This window comes from Delphinus delphis, chromosome 5 (assembly GCF_949987515.2).
Source record: "Delphinus delphis chromosome 5, mDelDel1.2, whole genome shotgun sequence".
In the NCBI taxonomy this organism is placed as follows: domain Eukaryota; kingdom Metazoa; phylum Chordata; class Mammalia; order Artiodactyla; family Delphinidae; genus Delphinus; species Delphinus delphis.
In genome coordinates, this window is record NC_082687.1 from 58,402,360 (window position 1) to 58,408,359 (window position 6,000).

The window sequence follows — 6,000 nt, forward strand, 5'->3', positions numbered from 1 at the left end:
GGTGACCGCAACCATAAAGAACTTCTCTTCATTTTTTTTATCATTGCAATTAGCCATATAAACTCACATGCACTAATGAATCAGAAGCAAAGGCTGTGCCCTGTTCCTGTTTTCATCCACAGTGCCCAGAACATAGTCTGTCCTCAGTGACTGGACCTCTGCATACTGTATACTCACACTGACAATACTCAAACAAGAATACTGCTGGGGTCAATTTTTGAGAATCCAATTAGCTTCCACACTTCATTTACTGGTTCTCCCAGAGAACATTTCAATAACTTCTCTTAATATTATTTTTAGAGAGGCAGCACTTATTTCTTAATGCTTTCTTCACTATTCAAAACAAATCATCCTCTGAATAACACATCTTTCACATATTTTCCGTGTATTTACCCAATCCCATTTGCAACTAATTCATGTCCACACAGCAACAACACACCTTGAAGTTATTTTTAATTACAAATTCATCTTGGTTTGAATATACAGCCACTACGTAAGTTTCTATATTTGACACCTGTAGAGAAATTTATTTTTTCACAAAACAAAATGAATGAAGAGATTAGGGTGTTACTAATATAGGGAGGATGTAGGACCAGAGTGAGATCTTAGAAAAGCTGGATTTTATAAAATACAGGGACAAGAGCCCCACCAAATAACTGGAAACAACTGCAGTTTGGTGAAGAGAAAGTTACAATAACCGTATCGAATAGAAGTTCTCACACTTCTGATTGAGATAGGGAGAATGAAGGGAATTATGCTTGAAGCAAACAAAAGGTGAGGTGGTGGTAGTAGGTAAATGTGTCAAGTCGTGGTTACAAGATGGGAGATATAACAGAGGGAAAACAGTTATTTTTTGGTCCCCTAGGCCCAGTTATCGCCTTTCCAATCCCAAAGTTTTGGACATGTGCACATTGAACCACGCTGATGTAATTTAATTATCTCAAATGGATCATCCATTCTTTTATATTTCTTGCCTTAAATAATCCATAACAAACTTTATCAAACAGACGCAACATTTCATCATGAAAACAACTTCAGAGAAAGGAAAGAATATACTATGCCTTCAAGAATAGTCACAGTTGTTAAGTATCTAGTAATCTATTTGGAAGAAAGGTGCTATACACATGTTAACCCATCATTTACATAAATAGATGACATCTACAATTGGTTTGCAAAAGTTTCTTAAGAGATTTCCATCTCTTAATTATTTTCTCTGAGCCCCTTTTTACAATAACCATTCATTATTGACAGTACTGGTATGCAATTCTTTCTGCAAATAAAGGGTTTCATGGATTTAACTGGCAAAACACAGTAACTCAGAGACCCAGAGAGAAACTTCCATAATGATGAAGAAAGATAAAGCAAGCAAAAAATAAAAACTCCAAAAGATAATGAAATGCTGGGAGCATCCAAACAATCAGGCTTTCTCTAGTGTATTTTGCACAGAAAGAGAGGCCCTCCAAATGCAGATAAACTGAGAGGAAAAAGATGTTCACTTCAATACCTCCTTTATTTTCTTTTATTTTATTCTGTATGGTACATTAGCAGGGACTACAGGCACTACTAGTAGGAGAACTGATCGGAAATGAAATCTCTTGATGGTACATGTTTGTACACATGGACTGCAACTTTGAGATTTTGAAGCATGGGGTTGTTGAGACAAAAAGCTCTCCAAGAGTATTACTGGGAAAATTACACTCTTGAACAGATCTCATTAATGGAGGAAATCAAGCCTAGCAGCTACTTCTAGTAGGAGTGACAGACTCAGAAAAAAAAGAAAGTCAGTAGTATTGATGACTAGGGTCTGTGTCTGTAGGTGTGTGTGTGTGTGAGAGAGCTTTAGATAGAAAAAAAATTTTGTATTGATATTTCAAAGCTTTCTATCAGCTTTTTTGGTTTTCTAAGAGTAAAAGCTTTTTGTTTTTCTTCTTTTACTATGAATTTTCAGTGCAAATCGGGTAAAGAAGTGGGGGGAAAGAGAGTTTTCTCTGAGAGATTCAGATTAAAGAAGGATATTTTTCACTAACGTGAGATATTCCATGAAATTTGTTTTTTGTTTGTTTTTTAAGAATACAGAAGGTAAGAGTTAAGAGAAAAACTAGATTTAAAGGAGGACAAAACCTAAATCCATTCTTCTGTTTACTATATAATTAATCTCTGTCTTACTTATTCTTATTCTGAGATCTTGTATTTAGTGTACCTGCTATTGTATAATTTCACTTCAGAATATTCACCTCTTACTGATAATTTATCATGTTAATTTGCATTTTTTCTATATTTGACGTTAGCATGCTTAATTTGTAAATAATTTGAGCATACTGATGTTTAATATGATTTGGAGAGTACCTGGATTTCAGAAAAGACCAAAACGTGGGATATCTCCTACAAAAGCTATTTATTTTGAGGTTAACAAAGTATAAGGAAATATTTTCTATACTTCTTGCTTGAAAGCCCAAGAACTAAAAGCACTCCTATATAGGAGTTAGAAGATTTCCTCTGGAGTTTAAATTGATATGCCCTACAACATAAGAATGACCTATTCAGCTTAATTGACTTTTACAGTATGCAAACAAATTTGAATGAATGTTGATGTTGAAAATCCTATGTCAGTTAAGAAACACAAATTTAGATCGCAATAAGAACAAATTTATTTAACATTGTATGCTTTGAATTGAATTTGGAAATCTTTTTTTCCCCCCAAGATTTCCATGATTGGAATTCAAAGAACATTCTTTCTAATATAACTTCATGTAAATTAGTATTGAATTTATATCATCTGTTTTTTGTTTTTGTTTTTACATCTTTATTGGAGTATTTTATTCCCTTAATTTAGGAACTATGTTGTTCAAATTCAGGGGACAATAGGACTTACTACAGTCATAAATACTGATACATTTTTTAAATTAAAAAGGAATTCAAGAGATCTATAACCTTCAAATGTAACCAAATGTGAAGTTATCATAAAAATATCTATTTAATTTGGCTATCTTTGGATATCATGTTTTCATATGAGCTTAGAAAAGAACTCAGGTCCAAATTAATATCCCTGTATTTGAAAGTATTTTTCTTAGCCCAATCCTTGTCAAAATTCAAGAAATAGATACTACTACCTGGCTGTCACGTTCTGATTAATGGAGGATTGCAAATAAAGGCTAATAAAATTTCCTAGAAGAAGCCAAATGGTACCAGGATGCCAATGTGATTCTACTGTTGCAGCTGTAATTTTCTTGAGGACAAGGATTCTAGAAAATAGCTTTATTTACATTTAATATGGCCTTAGTACAGTACTTTGCACATAGAAAATACTCCACAAATATTAGTTGAATGAATACTTTTGATATTGCTGTAGTTTTCTATTGTTGCATAACAAATTACTGCAATCTTTGTAACTTAAACTAACACACATTTTATTATCTCACACTTTCTATGTACCAGGAGTCTGGGCAAAGCTTAGATGGGTCCTCTACTCAGCAATTCACATGGCTGCAATCAACATTTCAGCCAGGCTGTGCTGTCATCTGGAGTCTTGACTGGGAAAGAATCTACTTGCAAGCTAATGCAAGTTGTTGACAGAATTCATTTCCTTGCAGCTGTATTACTGAGGGTCTCAGCTTTTTTCCAACAGTTGGTTAGAGGCTGCACCTAGTGGCTGTCCACAGTTCCTTCCATGTAGGTTTCTCTAATATGGCTGCTTACTTCATCAGGTCCATAAGGAGAATCTTTCACCTCAGGAAGAGCCCAGTCCCTATTTTAAGCATTTTTGTATGATTAAGTCAGGCCCACTCAAGATAATTTCTCTTTTGATTAATGCAAAACCAACTGATTTAGGACTTCTATTACATCTGCAGAAGCCCTTAATGTTTGCCATATTCTACTGACTAGTAGCAAATCATGGGTCCCACCTACACTCAAGGGACATGAACAGGGGGTAGGGAACCATGGGGGCTACCCTAGGATCTGTCTGCCACAGAGGTAATCTGATTTACAAAACATATCATGAACTTTGTAGTTACACACACATACCCTTACTGTCACTTTCTGTATGACTTAGAACACATCATTTCGTCTCTTTAGCCCTCCTCTCTTTCTCTATAAAAAGGAAGTGATAACAATAGTTTTGCATTATCAGTATGAATAAAAAATTATAAATGTGTAGGAATTCATAAATGGCTGGTAATGACATTAGTCTAGCCATTGTGTGAGGAATCAGAAAAGATCAGACTTGATTTTGTCTTCAGTAAATTCATTAAATTTGTCAGACCTAACTAAACCAAATGTATCTGTCACTGATGCATACTAACTTCTTGCTCTCCTCTCTGGGTTCAGTTCAACATTAGAGTAGGCACCTTGCACAAGCAAAGAAAAGATGAGCTAGAAGAATCAATATTGTGAAAACGACTATACTACACAAAGCAATCTACAGATTCAATGTAATCCCTATCAAATTACCAATGGCATTTTTCACAGAATTAGGACAAAAAATTTTACAATTTGTATAGAAAAACAAAAGACCCTGAATAGCCAAAGCAATCTTGAGAAAGAAAACTGGAGCTGGACGAACCAGTCTCCCTGACTTCAGACTATACTACAAAGCTACAGTAATGAAAACAATATGGTGCTGGCACAAAAACAGAAATATAGATCAATGCAACAGGATAGAAAGTCCAAAGATAAACTCACGCACCTATGGTCACCTAATCTATAACAAAGGAGGCAATATACAATGGAGAAAAGACAGTCTCTTCCATAAGTGGCTGGGAAAACTGGACAGCTACATGTAAACAAATGAAATTAGAACACTCCCTAACACCATACATAAAAATAAACTCAAAATGAATTAAAGACCTAAATGTAAGGTCAGACACAGTAAACCTCTTAGAGGAAAACATAGGCAGAACACTCTTGGACATAAATCACAGCAAGATCTTTTTTGATTCACCTCTTAGAGTAGTGAAAATAAAAACAAAAATAAACAAATGAGACCTAATTAAACTTAAATGCTTTTGCACAACAAAGGAAACCATAAACAAAATGAAAAGACAACCCTCAGAATGGGAGAAAATACTTGCAAATGAAGCAACCAACAAGGGATTAACCTCCAAAATATACAAACAGCTCATGTGGCTCAATATCAAAAAAACAAATAACACTATCAAAAAATGGGTGGAAGATCTAAACAGACATTTCTCCAAAGATGTACAGATGGCCAAAAAGCACATGAAAAGATGGTCAAGATCACTAATTATAAGAGAAGTGCAAATCAAAACTACTATGAGGTATCACCTCACACTGGTCAGAATGCCATCATCAAAAAATCTACAAACAGTAAATGCTGGAGAGGGTGTGGAGAAAAGGGAACCCTCCTACACTGTTGGTGGGAATGTAAATTGGTACAACCACTATGGGGAACAATATGAAAGTTCTTTAAAAAACTAAAAATAGAACTACCATATGATCCAGTAATCCCACTCCTGGGCATATACCCAGAGAAAACCATAATTCAAAAACATACATGCACCCCAATGTTCATTGCAGCACTATGTACAATAGCCAAGACACGGAAGCAACATAAATGTCCATCAAAAGAGGAATGAATAAAGGAGATGTGGTACATATATACAATGGAATATTACTCAGTCATAAAAAAGAACAAAATAATGCCATTTGCAGCAACATGGATGGACCTAGAAATTATCATACTGAGTGAAGTAAGTCAGACACTGAAAGAGAAATATCATATGATATCATTTATATGTGGAATTTTTAAAAAGCATACAAATGAACTTACTTACAAAACAGAAGTAGAGTAATGGATATAGAAAACAAACTTATGGTTACCAGGGGATAAGTGGGGGTGGGATAAATTGGGAGATTGGGATTGACATACACACACACACACACACACACACACACACACACAACTATATATAAAATAGATAACTAACAAGAACCTACTATATAGCACAGGGAACTCTACTCAATACTCTGTAATGGGCTATA